Genomic DNA, 16,991 nt, shown 5'->3' with positions numbered 1-16,991 from the left:
GAAGCCTGAATCTCTGTTACGGGACCTCTCTCCTCTGCCTGGGTGCCTGGGCCTAAATGTGTGACAGTGGCCTGTTCCAGTGGTGGGTGACGTGAAGCCTGATTCTCTGCTATGACAAGAAGACTGATTCTCTGCTGACATGAAGCCTGAATCTCTGTTACGAGACCTCTCTCCTCGGCCTGGGTGCCTGGGCCTAAATATTTGACAGTGGCCTGTTCCAGTGGTGGGTGACGTGAAGCCTGATTCTCTGCTATGACATGAAGACTGATTCTCTGCTGACATGAAGCCTGAATCTCTGTTACAGGACCTCTCTCCTCTGCCTGGGTGCCTGGGCCTAAATATGTGACAGTGGCCTGTTCCAGTGGTGGGTAACGTGAAGCCTGATTCTCTGCTATGACATGAAGACTGATTCTGAGCTGTCATGAAGCCAGATTCTCTGTTACGCGACCTCTCTCCTCTGCTTGGGTGCCTGGGCCTAAATATGTGACAGTGGCCTGTTCCAGTGGTGGGTGACGTGAAGCCTGATTCTCTGCTATGACATGAAGACTGATTCTCTGCTGACATGAAGCCTGAATCTCTGTTACGGGACCTCTCTCCTCTGCCTGGGTGCCTGGGCCTAAATGTGTGACAGTGGCCTGTTCCAGTGGTGGGTGACGTGAAGCCTGATTCTCTGCTATGACATGAAGACTGATTCTCTGCTGACATGAAGCCTGAATCTCTGTTATGGGACATCTCTCCTCTGCCTGGGTGCCTGGGCCTAAATATGTGACAGTGGCCTGTTCCAGTGGTGGGTGACGTGAAGCCTGATTCTCTGCTATGACATGAAGACTGATTCTCTGCTGACATGAAGCCTGAATCTCTGTTACGGGACCTCTCTCCTCTGCCTGGGTGCCTGGGCCTAAATGTGTGACAGTGGCCTGTTCCAGTGGTGGGTGACGTGAAGCCTGATTCTCTGCTATGACATGAAGACTGATTCTCTGCTGACATGAAGCCTGAATCTCTGTTATGGGACATCTCTCCTCTGCCTGGGTGCCTGGGCCTAAATATGTGACAGTGGCCTGTTCCAGTGGTGGGTGACGTGAAGCCTGATTCTCTGCTATGACATGAAGACTGATTCTCTGCTGTCATGAAGCCTGAATCTCTGTTACGGGACCTCTCTCCTCTGCCTGGGTGCCTGGGCCTAAATATGTGACAGTGGCCTGTTCCAGTGGTGGGTGACGTGAAGCCTGATTCTCTGCTATGACATAAAGACTGATTCTCTGCTGACATGAATCCTGAATCTCTGTTACGGGACCTCTCTCCTCTGCCTGGGTGCCTGGGCCTAAATATGTGACAGTGGCCTGTTCCAGTGGTGGGTGACGTGAAGCCTGATTCTCTGCTATGACATGAAGACTGATTGTCTGCTGACATGAAGCCTGAATCTCTGTTATGGGACCTCTCTCCTCTGCCTGGGTGCCTGGGCCTAAATATGTGACAGTGGCCTGTTCCAGTGGTGGGTGACGTGAAGCCTGATTCTCTGCTATGACATGAAGACTGATTCTCTGCTGACATGAAGCCTGAATCTCTGTTACGGGACCTCTCTCCTCTGCCTGGGTGCCTGGGCCTAAATATGTGACAGTGGCCTGTTCCAGTGGTGGGTGACGTGAAGCCTGATTCTCTGCTATGACATGAAGACTGATTCTCTGCTGACATGAAGCCTGAATCTCTGTTACGGGACCTCTCTCCTCTGCCTGTGTGCCTGGGCCTAAATATGTGACAGTGGCCTGTTCCAGTAGTGTGTGACGTGAAGCCTGATTCTCTGCTATGACATGAAGACTGATTCTCTGCTGACATGAAGCCTGAATCTCTGTTATGGGACCTCTCTCCTCTGCCTGGGTGCCTGGGCCTAAATATGTGACAGTGGCCTGTTCCAGTGGTGGGTGACGTGAAGCCTGATTCTCTGCTATGACATGAAGACTGATTCTCTGCTGACATGAAGCCTGAATCTCTGTTACGGGACCTCTCTCCTCTGCCTGGGTGCCTGGGCCTAAATGTGTGACAGTGGCCTGTTCCAGTGGTGGGTGACGTGAAGCCTGATTCTCTGCTATGACAAGAAGACTGATTCTCTGCTGACATGAAGCCTGAATCTCTGTTACGGGACCTCTCTCCTCGGCCTGGGTGCCTGGGCCTAAATATTTGACAGTGGCCTGTTCCAGTGGTGGGTGACGTGAAGCCTGATTCTCTGCTATGACATGAAGACTGATTCTCTGCTGACATGAAGCCTGAATCTCTGTTACGGGACCTCTCTCCTCTGCCTGGGTGCCTGGGCCTAAATATGTGACAATGGCCTGTTCCAGTGGTGGGTGACGTGAAGCCTGATTCTCTGCTATGACATGAAGACTGATTCTCTGCTGACATGAAGCCTGAATCTCTGTTATGGGACGTCTCTCTTCTGCCTGGGTGCCTGGGCCTAAATATGTGACAGTGGCCTGTTCCATTGGTGGGTGACGTGAAGCCTGATTCTCTGCTATGACATGAAGACTGATTCTCTGCTGACATGAAGCCTGAATCTCTGTTACGGGACCTCTCTCCTCTGCCTGGGTGCCTGGGCCTAAATATGTGACAGTGGCCTGTTCCAGTGGTGGGTGACGTGAAGCCTGATTCTCTGCTATGACATGAAGACTGATTCTCTGCTAACATGAAGCCTGAATCTCTGTTATGGGACCTCTCTCCTCTGCCTGGGTGCCTGGGCCTAAATATGTGACAGTGGCCTGTTCCAGTGGTGGGTGACGTGAAGCCTGATTCTCTGCTATGACATGAAGACTGATTCTCTGCTGACATGAAGCCTGAATCTCTGTTACGGGACCTCTCTCCTCTGCCTGGGTGCCTGGGCCTAAATGTGTGACAGTGGCCTGTTCCAGTGGTGGGTGACGTGAAGCCTGATTCTCTGCTATGACAAGAAGACTGATTCTCTGCTGACATGAAGCCTGAATCTCTGTTACGGGACCTCTCTCCTCGGCCTGGGTGCCTGGGCCTAAATATTTGACAGTGGCCTGTTCCAGTGGTGGGTGACGTGAAGCCTGATTCTCTGCTATGACATGAAGACTGATTCTCTGCTGACATGAAGCCGGAATCTCTGTTACGGGACCTCTCTCCTCTGCCTGGGTGCCTGGGCCTAAATATGTGACAGTGGCCTGTTCCAGTGGTGGGTGACGTGAAGCCTGATTCTCTGCTATGACATGAAGACTGATTCTCTGCTGACATGAAGCCTGAATCTCTGTTATGGGACCTCTCTCTTCTGCCTGGGTGCCTGGGCCTAAATATGTGACAGTGGCCTGTTCCATTGGTGGGTGACGTGAAGCCTGATTCTCTGCTATGACATGAAGACTGATTCTCTGCTGACATGAAGCCTGAATCTCTGTTACGGGACCTCTCTCCTCTGCCTGGGTGCCTGGGCCTAAATATGTGACAGCGGCCTGTTCCAGTGGTGGGTGACGTGATGCCTGATTCTCTGCTATGACATGAAGACTGATTCTCTGCTGACATGAAGCCTGAATCTCTGTTGAGGGACCTCTCTCCTCTGCCTGGGTGCCTGGGCCTAAATATGTGACAGTGGCCTGTTCCAGTGGTGGGTGACGTGAAGCCTGATTCTCTGCTATGACATGAAGACTGATTCTCTGCTGACATGAAGCCTGAATCTCTGTTATGGGACATCTCTCCTCTGCCTGGGTGCCTGGGCCTAAATATGTGACAGTGGCCTGTTCCAGTGGTGGGTGACGTGAAGCCTGATTCTCTGCTATGACATGAAGACTGATTCTCTGCTGTCATGAAGCCTGAATCTCTGTTACGGGACCTCTCTCCTCTGCCTGGGTGCCTGGGCCTAAATATGTGACAGTGGCCTGTTCCAGTGGTGGGTGACGTGAAGCCTGATTCTCTGCTATGACATAAAGACTGATTCTCTGCTGACATGAATCCTGAATCTCTGTTACGGGACCTCTCTCCTCTGCCTGGGTGCCTGGGCCTAAATATGTGACAGTGGCCTGTTCCAGTGGTGCGTGACGTGAAGCCAGATTCTCTGCTATGACATGAAGACTGATTCTCTGCTGACATGAAGCCTGAATCTCTGTTATGAGACCTCTCTCCTCTGCCTGGGTGCCTGGGCCTAAATATGTGACAGTGGCCTGTTCCAGTGGTGGGTGACGTGAAGCCTGATTCTCTGCTATGACATGAAGACTGATTCTCTGCTGACATGAAGCCTGAATCTCTGTTACGGGACCTCTCTCCTTTGCCTGGGTGCCTGGGCCTAAATGTGTGACAGTGGCCTGTTCCAGTGGTGGGTGACGTGAAGCCTGATTCTCTGCTATGACATGAAGACTGATTCTCTGCTGACATGAAGCCTGAATCTCTGTTACGGGACCTCTCTCCTCTGCCTGGGTGCCTGGGCCTAAATATGTGACAGTGGCCTGTTCCAGTGGTGGGTGACGTGAAGCCTGATTCTCTGCTATGACATGAAGACTGATTCTCTGCTGACATGAAGCCTGAATCTCTGTTACGGGACCTCTCTCCTCTGCCTGGGTGCCTGGGCCTAAATATGTGACAGTGGCCTGTTCCAGTGGTGCGTGACGTGAAGCCAGATTCTCTGCTATGACATGAAGACTGATTCTCTGCTGACATGAAGCCTGAATCTCTGTTATGAGACCTCTCTCCTCTGCCTGGGTGCCTGGGCCTAAATATGTGACAGTGGCCTGTTCCAGTGGTGGGTGACGTGAAGCCTGATTCTCTGCTATGACATGAAGACTGATTCTCTGCTGACATGAAGCCTGAATCTCTGTTACGGGACCTCTCTCCTCTGCCTGTGTGCCTGGGCCTAAATATGTGACAGTGGCCTGTTCCAGTAGTGTGTGACGTGAAGCCTGATTCTCTGCTATGACATGAAGACTGATTCTCTGCTGACATGAAGCCTGAATCTCTGTTATGGGACCTCTCTCCTCTGCCTGGGTGCCTGGGCCTAAATATGTGACAGTGGCCTGTTCCAGTGGTGGGTGACGTGAAGCCTGATTCTCTGCTATGACATGAAGACTGATTCTCTGCTGACATGAAGCCTGAATCTCTGTTACGGGACCTCTCTCCTCTGCCTGGGTGCCTGGGCCTAAATGTGTGACAGTGGCCTGTTCCAGTGGTGGGTGACGTGAAGCCTGATTCTCTGCTATGACATGAAGACTGATTCTCTGCTGACATGAAGCCTGAATCTCTGTTATGGGACATCTCTCCTCTGCCTGGGTGCCTGGGCCTAAATATGTGACAGTGGCCTGTTCCAGTGGTGGGTGACGTGAAGCCTGATTCTCTGCTATGACATGAAGACTGATTCTCTGCTGACATGAAGCCTGAATCTCTGTTACGGGACCTCTCTCCTCTGCCTGGGTGCCTGGGCCTAAATGTGTGACAGTGGCCTGTTCCAGTGGTGGGTGACGTGAAGCCTGATTCTCTGCTATGACATGAAGACTGATTCTCTGCTGACATGAAGCCTGAATCTCTGTTATGGGACATCTCTCCTCTGCCTGGGTGCCTGGGCCTAAATATGTGACAGTGGCCTGTTCCAGTGGTGGGTGACGTGAAGCCTGATTCTCTGCTATGACATGAAGACTGATTCTCTGCTGTCATGAAGCCTGAATCTCTGTTACGGGACCTCTCTCCTCTGCCTGGGTGCCTGGGCCTAAATATGTGACAGTGGCCTGTTCCAGTGGTGGGTGACGTGAAGCCTGATTCTCTGCTATGACATAAAGACTGATTCTCTGCTGACATGAATCCTGAATCTCTGTTACGGGACCTCTCTCCTCTGCCTGGGTGCCTGGGCCTAAATATGTGACAGTGGCCTGTTCCAGTGGTGCGTGACGTGAAGCCAGATTCTCTGCTATGACATGAAGACTGATTCTCTGCTGACATGAAGCCTGAATCTCTGTTATGAGACCTCTCTCCTCTGCCTGGGTGCCTGGGCCTAAATATGTGACAGTGGCCTGTTCCAGTGGTGGGTGACGTGAAGCCTGATTCTCTGCTATGACATGAAGACTGATTCTCTGCTGACATGAAGCCTGAATCTCTGTTACGGGACCTCTCTCCTCTGCCTGGGTGCCTGGGCCTAAATGTGTGACAGTGGCCTGTTCCAGTGGTGGGTGACGTGAAGCCTGATTCTCTGCTATGACATGAAGACTGATTCTCTGCTGACATGAAGCCTGAATCTCTGTTATGGGACCTCTCTCCTCTGCCTGGGTGCCTGGGCCTAAATATGTGACAGTGGCCTGTTCCAGTGGTGGGTGACGTGAAGCCTGATTCTCTGCTATGACATGAAGACTGATTCTCTGCTGACATGAAGCCTGAATCTCTGTTACGGGACCTCTCTCCTCTGCCTGGGTGCCTGGGCCTAAATATGTGACAGTGGCCTGTTCCAGTGGTGGGTGACGTGAAGCCTGATTCTCTGCTATGACATGAAGACTGATTCTCTGCTGACATGAAGCCTGAATCTCTGTTATGGGACCTCTCTCCTCTGCCTGGGTGCCTGGGCCTAAATATGTGACAGTGGCCTGTTCCAGTGGTGGGTGACGTGAAGCCTGATTCTCTGCTATGACATGAAGACTGATTCTCTGCTGACATGAAGCCTGAATCTCTGTTACGGGACCTCTCTCCTCTGCCTGGGTGCCTGGGCCTAAATGTGTGACAGTGGCCTGTTCCAGTGGTGGGTGACGTGAAGCCTGATTCTCTGCTATGACATGAAGACTGATTCTCTGCTGACATGAAGCCTGAATCTCTGTTATGGGACATCTCTCCTCTGCCTGGGTGCCTGGGCCTAAATATGTGACAGTGGCCTGTTCCAGTGGTGGGTGACGTGAAGCCTGATTCTCTGCTATGACATGAAGACTGATTCTCTGCTGTCATGAAGCCTGAATCTCTGTTACGGGACCTCTCTCCTCTGCCTGGGTGCCTGGGCCTAAATATGTGACAGTGGCCTGTTCCAGTGGTGGGTGACGTGAAGCCTGATTCTCTGCTATGACATAAAGACTGATTCTCTGCTGACATGAATCCTGAATCTCTGTTACGGGACCTCTCTCCTCTGCCTGGGTGCCTGGGCCTAAATATGTGACAGTGGCCTGTTCCAGTGGTGCGTGACGTGAAGCCAGATTCTCTGCTATGACATGAAGACTGATTCTCTGCTGACATGAAGCCTGAATTTCTGTTATGAGACCTCTCTCCTCTGCCTGGGTGCCTGGGCCTAAATATGTGACAGTGGCCTGTTCCAGTGGTGGGTGACGTGAAGCCTGATTCTCTGCTATGACATGAAGACTGATTCTCTGCTGACATGAAGCCTGAATCTCTGTTACGGGACCTCTCTCCTTTGCCTGGGTGCCTGGGCCTAAATGTGTGACAGTGGCCTGTTCCAGTGGTGGGTGACGTGAAGCCTGATTCTCTGCTATGACATGAAGACTGATTCTCTGCTGACATGAAGCCTGAATCTCTGTTACGGGACCTCTCTCCTCTGCCTGGGTGCCTGGGCCTAAATATGTGACAGTGGCCTGTTCCAGTGGTGGGTGACGTGAAGCCTGATTCTCTGCTATGACATGAAGACTGATTCTCTGCTGACATGAAGCCTGAATCTCTGTTACGGGACCTCTCTCCTCTGCCTGGGTGCCTGGGCCTAAATATGTGACAGTGGCCTGTTCCAGTGGTGCGTGACGTGAAGCCAGATTCTCTGCTATGACATGAAGACTGATTCTCTGCTGACATGAAGCCTGAATCTCTGTTATGAGACCTCTCTCCTCTGCCTGTGTGCCTGGGCCTAAATATGTGACAGTGGCCTGTTCCAGTGGTGGGTGACGTGAAGCCTGATTCTCTGCTATGACATGAAGACTGATTCTCTGCTGACATGAAGCCTGAATCTCTGTTACGGGACCTCTCTCCTCTGCCTGGGTGCCTGGGCCTAAATGTGTGACAGTGGCCTGTTCCAGTGGTGGGTGGCGTGAAGCCTGATTCTCTGCTATGACATGAAGACTGATTCTCTGCTGACATGAAGCCTGAATCTCTGTTATGGGACCTCTCTCCTCTGCCTGGGTGCCTGGGCCTAAATATGTGACAGTGGCCTGTTCCAGTGGTGGGTGACGTGAAGCCTGATTCTCTGCTATGACATGAAGACTGATTCTCTGCTGACATGAAGCCTGAATCTCTGTTATGGGACCTCTCTCCTCTGCCTGGGTGCCTGGGCCTAAATATGTGACAGTGGCCTGTTCCAGTGGTGGGTGACGTGAAGCCTGATTCTCTGCTATGACATGAAGACTGATTCTTTGCTGACATGAAGCCTGAATCTCTGTTACGGGACCACTCTCCTCTGCCTGGGTGCCTGGGCCTAAATATGTGACAGTGGCCTGTTCCAGTGGTGGGTGACGTGAAGCCTGATTCTCTGCTATGACATAAAGACTGATTCTCTGCTGACATGAAGCCTGAATCTCTGTTATGGGACCTCTCTCCTCTGCCTGGGTGCCTGGGCCTAAATATGTGACAGTGGCCTGTTCCAGTGGTGGGTGACGTGAAGCCTGATTCTCTGCTATGACATGAAGACTGATTCTCTGCTGACATGAAGCCTGAATCTCTGTTATGGGACCTCTCTCCTCTGCCTGGGTGCCTGGGCCTAAATATGTGACAGTGGCCTGTTCCAGTGGTGCGTGACGTGAAGCCAGATTCTCTGCTATGACATGAAGACTGATTCTCTGCTGACATGAAGCCTGAATCTCTGTTATGAGACCTCTCTCCTCTGCCTGGGTGCCTGGGCCTAAATATGTGACAGTGGCCTGTTCCAGTGGTGGGTGACGTGAAGCCTGATTCTGTGCTATGACATGTAGACTGATTCTGTGCTGACATGAAGCCAGATTCTCTGTTACGGGACCTCTCTCCTCTGTCTGGGTGCCGGGGCCTAAATATGTAACAGTGGCCTGTTCCAGTGGTGGGTGACGTGAAGCCTGATTCTCTGCTATGACATGAAGACTGATTCTCTGCTGACATGAAGCCAGATTCTCTGCTATGGCATGAAGAGACTGATTCTCTGCTGACATGAAGCCAGATTCTCTGCTATCGCATGAAGAGACTGATTCTCTGCTGACGTGAAGCCCGATTCTCTGCTATGGGACCTCTGTCCAATTGATATTGTTTTTTTTTTTTATTATTATTTTTTTTAATTCATTTTCCTATCCACATTTGTTTGCAGGGGATTTACCTACATGTTGCTGCCTTTTGCAGCCCTCTAGCTCTTTCCTGGGCTGTTTTACAGCCTTTTTAGTGCCGAAAAGTTCGGGTCCCCAAAAATACTAACTTTTAGAATTCTGTTAGTTAGGTGGGTGGCGGCGGCGGCCATTTTATGCATGCTCAGTGCACCAGCTGAGCTTTTGGGACATTGCAAATCACCATTTTTTGGGTGCAAACTACAACATCTGGATTAGTCAGTGTGCAATTTAAGCTAGAAATACACCCATCATTTTCTGGGGTTTGAAAAAAACATTTTTTTTTCTTCAAAAAACAGTATTTGCCAGATCTGCAAGTGTTAAATTCAAGTTTAATATATACAGCATTCATATTCTGTTAGCAAAAAAAGACTTTTTGGGCAATCTAAAACATCTGTATTAGTCAGTGTGCAATTTAAGCTAGAAATACACCCATCATTTTCTGGGGTTTGAAAAACACACATTTTTTTTTTTAAAAACTGTATTTTCCAGATCTGCAAGTGTTAAATTCAAGTTAAATATATACAGCATTCATATTCTGTTAGCAAAAAAAGACTTTTTGTGCAATCTACAACATCTGTATTAGTCAGTGTGCAATTTAAGCTAGAAATACACCCATCATTTTCTGGGGTTTGAAAAACACACTTATTTGACAAAAAACACTATTTTCAGGACTTGCAGCATCAGCACGTGTGAAATTACAGGCTTATATACTACTGTCAAATTCAGTTGTTAAACAAACAGTCGTTTGGGCTCCAAAAATTTAGTTGGCAGCACTCTTAATATATTTAGGTTACATTCAGAGATTTTAAATACCGCCATTTGGTGCACCAATATTGAATTCAGGCCTACAGAGGTTCAGGCCCTGTGAGAAACCACCTCTACATACAGGGGTTTGAATTAGGCATTTGAAATACAGCCATTTGAAATGCAGCCTTTTTGTGCAAAGATATGTTTACTTCAGGCCTACACAGGTTCAGACCGTGTGAGATATCCCCCTACATACAGGGGTTTGAATTAGGCTTTTGAAATACAGCCATTTAAAAATACAGCCTTTTTGTGCAAAGATATATTTACTTCAGGCCTACACAGGTTCAGACCGTGTGAGATACCCCCCTACATACAGGGGTTTGAATTAGGCATTTGAAATACAGCCTTTTTGTGCAAAGATATATTTACTTCAGGCCTACACAGGTTCAGACCGTGTGAGATACCCCCCTACATACAGGGGTTTGAATTAGGCATTTGAAATACAGCCATTTGAAATACAGCCTTTTTGTGCAAAGATATATTTACTTCAGGCCTACACAGGTTCAGACCGTGTGAGATACCCCCCTACATACAGGGGTTTGAATCAGGCATTTGAAATACAGCCTTTTGAAATACTTACTGCCTTTTTGTGCAAAGATATATTTACTTCAGGCCTACACAGGTTCAGACCGTGTGAAATACACCCCTACATACAGGGGTTTGAATTAGGCATTTGAAATACAGCAATTTGAAATACAGCCTTTTTGTGCAAAGATATATTTACTACAGGCCTACAGAGGGTCAGGCACTCTGAGATACTACCTCTACATACAGGGGTTTGAATTAGCCATTTGAAAAACACCCATTTGAAATACAGCCATTTTGTGCAAAGAAATCTTTAATTCAGGCCTAGTCTGGTTCAGGCCGTGTGAGATACACCCTTTACATACTGTCATTCTTTTTTACTATTAATTAAACACCCATTTAGGGCAAGATCCTAAATTAAAAAAATATGAGGAGAGCGTCAAATAAGGGACGTGGCCCAGGTCGTGGTGCTGCTGGTGGAGCTCCTGTTGCAGGGAGAGGACGTGGTCGATCTGTGCCAGCTACAAGCAAAAGTGAAACCCCTTCCTCAGGTGCGAGTAGGCGACAAAACCTGCAGCTGTATTTGGTCGGGCCTAATGCTGCTCTACAAATGGTGAGGGCTGAACAAGTACAGGCGATAGTAGATTGGGTTGCTGACAGTGGATCCAGTTCCTTCACATTGTCTGCCACCCAGTCTCCTGCTGAAAGACCACAGTTGGCACCTGCAGCCGATGTCCATCAGTCTTTCACCTCACCCCCTTGCAAATCAGCCAAGCAGTCTGAGCCCCAAGTCATGCAGCAGTCTCTTCTGCTTTTTGATGACACTGTTAGCAGGGTTTCCCAGGGCCATCCACCTAGCCCTGCCCCAGAAGTGGAAGAGATTGAGTGCACCGATGCCCAATCACTTATTTTTCAAGATGAGTACATGGGAGGACCATCGCAGCACGTCTCGAATGATGACGAAACACAGGTGCCAACTGCTGGGGCTTTCGAAAGCGTGCAGACCGACAAGAAAGTCAGGGGTGAAGACTGGGTGGAAGATGATGTGGAGGACGATGAGGTCCTCGACCCCACATGGAATCAAGGTCATGCGAGTGACCGATGTAGTTCGGAGGAAGAGGCGGTGGTCGTACAGAGCCACCAGCACAGCAGTAGAGGGAGCAGTGTGCAAAAGCGGAGCGGCCGTCCTCTAGACAGTATGCCTCCTACTGCCCACCGCAGCAAGGGACCCAGCACACCAAAGCCAGCTCCAAGGAGTTCCCTGGCGTGGCAGTTCTTCAGACAATGTGCTGACGACAAGACACGAGTAGTTTGCACGCTGTGCAATCAGAGCCTGAAGCGAGGCATAAACGTTCTCAACCTGAGCACAACCTGCATGACCAGGCATTTAAGTGCAAAGCACGAGCTGCAGTGGAGTAGACACCTTAAAAACCAAGAAAGGTCTCTAGCTTCTCCTGCTTCCTCTTCTGCTGCAGTCGCGGCCTCTTCATCCACCTTTGGAGTGACAGTGCCACCTGGCTCCAAACAAACAGAGGATCTGCCAGCAACACCAACACCTGGGTCACCAAGCATCTCCACAATGTCCCACGGAAGCGTTCAGCTCTCCATATCCCAAAGGCTGGAGAGGAAGAGGAAGTACCCCCTACCCACCCGTGATCCCTAGCACTGAATGCCAGCATTTCTAAATTACTTGCCTTTGAAATGCTGTCATTCGTCTGGTGGAGACGGATAGTTTTAAAGGCCTTATGGCGGTGGCTGTCCCACAGACTGTCATGCCCAGCCGCCACTACTTTTCAAGGCGAGCCATCCCTTCCCTTTTACAACCAAGTAGGGGACAAAATCAGGTGTTCACTGCGCAACGCCATCTGTGCCAAGGTGCACCTGACTACGGATACGTGGACCAGTAAGCACGGTCAGGGCTGTTATATCTCCATAACAGCACACTGGGTAAATGCAGTGGCGGCTGGGACTGAGGCGGATAGCAGTTTGGCGCATGTCCTTCCACCACCGAGGATTGCAGGGCGCTTCAGTTTGCCTACTGTTGGTTCCTCCTCCTACTCCGCTTCCTCATCCTCTACCAGCTCCTCATCCGGTCAGCGTAATACCTTCACCACCAACTTCAGTACAGCCAGGGGTAAACGACAGCAGGCAGTTTTAAAACTTATCTGTTTGGGGGACAAACCCCACACCGCGCAGGAGCTGTGGACGGGCCTTGAACAACAGACCGATAAGTGGTTTGTGCCAGACAGCCTCAAGCCCGGCCTGGTGGTGTGCGATAATGGGCGAAATCTTGTAGCATCTCTGGGATTAGCCGGTTTGACGCACATCCCTTGCCTGGCGCATGTGCTGAATTTGGGGGTGCAGAGATTTCTTAAAAATTACCCCGACATGTCAGAGCTGCTGCAAAAAGTGCAGGCCGTCTGTGCGCGCTTTCGGCGTTCTCACCCTGCTGCTGCTCGCCTGTCAGCGCTGCAGCGTAACTTCGGCCTTCCCGCTCACCGCCTCATATGTGACGTGCCCACAAGGTGGAACTCGATACACCTCCCACAGAGGACAGCTTTTCGTTGCCTCTGGGCAGCCTTGCACACATGAGTGATTACATGCTGCAGTATCTCCGCAACGACCGCAGAGTTGCCCACATTCTAACTTGTGCTGATTACTGGGTGGCCGCGCTGCTGGATCCCCGTTACAAGGACAACGTACCGTTCCTAATTCCGTCACTGGAGCGTAATCGTAAAATGCGCGAGTACAAGCGCACACTGGTAGACGTGCTGCTAGTGGCATTCCCACCTGACAGCGGGGGCACAGTGGAAGCACAAGGCGAAAGCAGAGGACGAGGAAGAGGTCGCCAACGCAGCTGGGGCACCGCCAGAACCTCAGAAGGCAGGGTTAGCATGTCCGACATGTGGAAAAGCTTTGTCGGCACGTCACAACAACCAGCACCACCAGCTGATATGGAACGTCTTAGCAGGAGGCAGCATTTCACCAACATGGTGGAGCAGTATGTGTGCACACGCCTACACGTACTGAATGACGGGTCTGCTCCCTACAACTTCTGGGTCTCCAAATTGGGCACATGGCCTGAGCTTGCCCTTTACGCCTTGGAGGTGCTGGCCTGCCCTGCAGCCAGTGTATTATCTGAACGTGTGTTTAGCACGGCAGGGGGCGTCATCACAGACAAGCGCAGCCACTTGTTCACAGCCAACATGGACAAGCTCACGTTCATTAAAATGAACCAGGCTTGGATCCCACAAGACTTGTCTGTACCTTGTGCAGAATAGACATTTATACCGCCATCAAACATACATTCTTGTACGCAAATCAAGTGCAATGATTCTTTGTTTTCTTTTTTTTTATTTGTCACAATATTTTGGGGGCTACCTACCCCAATAAAAAAAAATAAAAAAAAACATTGTTGGCTACCTCCTCCTCCTCCATTGCTGCCTCCACCTACAACACCACATTCACCGCCTCCTCAACTTCCGACTCCATATCCACCTCCTTCTCCGAGTTGCAGGTTAATAATTTGTAATTTGTAATTTGTAATTTTTAGTTATTTTATTTTAAGTTATTTCCCTATCCACATTTGTTTGCAGAGCAGTTTCCATGCATTTTATAGCCATTTTAATGCAAAAAAGTGCCAATTTTTGGGCCCTTAATTGAAAAAATTCTTATTTTCAATTGTCGGGTGACATTTTACCATTTTTGGCGTATACAAACGCTGAGCCTGGGTGACAGGGGCCTAAATCTCTCCAAATCGTCTGTTCTATTGCCTCTGTGACAAAAACCCCTTTTGCCGTGAATAAACCCCTGCTGTGCCTGGGTGACAGGGGCCTAAATCTCTCAAAATCGTCTGTTCTATTGCTGGGTGACATGAACCCCCTTTTGCCGTGAATGAACCCCTGCTGTGTCTGGGTGACAGGGGCCTAAATCTCTCAAAATCGCCTGTTGTATTGCTGGGTGACAAGAACCCCCTTTTGCCGTGAATGAACCCCTGCTGTGCCTGGGTGACAGGGGCCTAAATCTCTCAAAAACGTCTGTCCTATTGCTGGGTGACAAGATCCCCCTTTTGCCGTGATTGAACCCCTGCTGTGTCTGGGTGACAGGGGCCTAAATCTCTCAAAATCCTCTGTTCTATTGCTGGGTGACATGAACCCCCTTTTGCCGTGAATGAACCCCTGCTGTGCCTGGATGACAGGGGCCTAAATCTCTCAAAATCCTCTGTTCTATTGCTGGGTGACAAGATCCCACTTTTGCCGTGAATGAACCCCTGCTGTGCCTGGGTGACAGGGGCCTAAATCTCTCAAAATCGTCTGTTCTATTGCTGGGTGACAAGAACTAGTGTTGATCACGAATATTCGAATTTCGCATTTTTATTGCGAATATAGGTACTTCGAAAATTCACAAATATTTCGAATATAGTTATATATATTCGCAATTTCGAATATTCAAATTTTTTTCCCATTTTTTTTTTTATTCGATTTTTCTTTTTTAATCAGTACACATGATCCCTCCCTGCTTCTAGCTTGTGGGCCAATAAGAAGGCTGCAATATACTTGACTTTAGGAGTAGTAGTGTTTGCGAATTTTGCTCTATATTCGTTTTTTTTCGAATATTCGCTATATTGCTATATATTCTTGTTTTAGAATATTACGAATATTCGAAAAACGAAGTTATAGCAATATAGCGAATATTCGAAAAAAATCGAATATAGAGCAATTTAGCTAATATAGTGTTATAATCTTCTTTGTCTAATAGTTGTAAGTTGAAAAATTTGCAATAAAAAAATTTGAATCCGAAAATTCGTATTACGGAAATTTGCATATTACACAATCAATACCTTGCCGATTTTTCAAGTAAAAAAAATCACAAATTTTCGAATTTGTGAATATTCAACGAATATTCTACAAAATATTCGCAAAATATCGCAAATTCGAATATGACCCCTGCCGCTCATCACTAACAAGTACCCACTTTTGCTGTGAATAAACCCCTGCTGTGCCTGGGTGACAGGGGCCTAAATCTCTCAAAATCCTCTGTTCTATTGCTGGGTGACAAGATCCCCCTTTTGCCGTGAATGAACCCCTGCTGTGCCTGGGTGACAGGGGCTTAAATCTCTCAAAATCCTCTGTTCTATTGCTGGGTGACAAGATCCCCCTTTTGCCGTGAATGAACCCCTGCTGTGCCTCGGTGACAGGGGCTTAAATCTCTCAAAATCCTCTGTTCTATTGCTGGGTGACATGAAGCCCCTTTTGCCGTGAATAAACCCCTGCGGTGCCTGGGTGACAGGGGCCTAAATCTCTCAAAATCGTCTGTTGTATTGCTGGGTGACAAGAACCCCCTTTTGCCGTGAATGAACCCCTGTTGTGCCTGGGTGACAGGGGCCTAAATCTCTCAAAATTCTCTGTTCTATTGCTGGGTGACAAGAACCCACTTTTGCCGTGAATGAACCCCTGCTCTGCATTGCTGACAGGGAACGAAATTTTGTGAAAACATCTGTTACTGATCGGAAGATGCGCGACTACAAGCGCACGCTGATGATAGCATTCCCACCTGACAGTGGGGGCACAGTGGAAGCACAAGGCGAAGGCAGAGGAGGAGGAAGAGGTCGCCAATGCAGCTGGGGCACCACCAGCACCTGAGAAGGGAGGGTTAGCATGGCCAAAATGTGGAAAAGCTTTGTCAGCCTTGGAGGTGCTGACCTGCCCTGCAGCCAGTGTTTTTGTTCGATTTTTCTTTTTTAATCAGTACACATGATCCCTCCCTGCTTCTAGCTTGTGGGCCAATAAGAAGGCTGCAATATACTTGACTTTAGGAGTAGTAGTGTTTGCGAATTTTGCTCTATATTCGTTTTTTTTCGAATATTCGCTATATTGCTATATATTCTTGTTTTAGAATATTACGAATATTCGAAAAACGAAGTTATAGCAATATAGCGAATATTCGAAAAAAATCGAATATAGAGCAATTTAGCTAATATAGTGTTATAATCTTCTTTGTCTAATAGTTGTAAGTTGAAAAATTTGCAATAAAAAAATTTGAATCCGAAAATTCGTATTACGGAAATTTGCATATTACACAATCATTACCTTGCCGATTTTTCAAGTAAAAAAAATCACAAATTTTCGAATTTGTGAATATTCAACGAATATTCTACAAAATATTCGCAAAATATCGCAAATTCGAATATGACCCCTGCCGCTCATCACTAACAAGTACCCACTTTTGCTGTGAATAAACCCCTGCTGTGCCTGGGTGACAGGGGCCTAAATCTCTCAAAATCCTCTGTTCTATTGCTGGGTGACAAGATCCCCCTTTTGCCGTGAATGAACCCCTGCTGTGCCTGGGTGACAGGGGCTTAAATCTCTCAAAATCCTCTGTTCTATTGCTGGGTGACAAGATCCCCCTTTTGCCGTG

Source organism: Bufo bufo, chromosome 1 (assembly GCF_905171765.1).
Source record: "Bufo bufo chromosome 1, aBufBuf1.1, whole genome shotgun sequence".
NCBI lineage: Eukaryota > Metazoa > Chordata > Amphibia > Anura > Bufonidae > Bufo > Bufo bufo.
The sequence above is the reverse complement of the archived record's forward strand: the minus strand, read 5'-3'. Positions refer to the sequence as shown.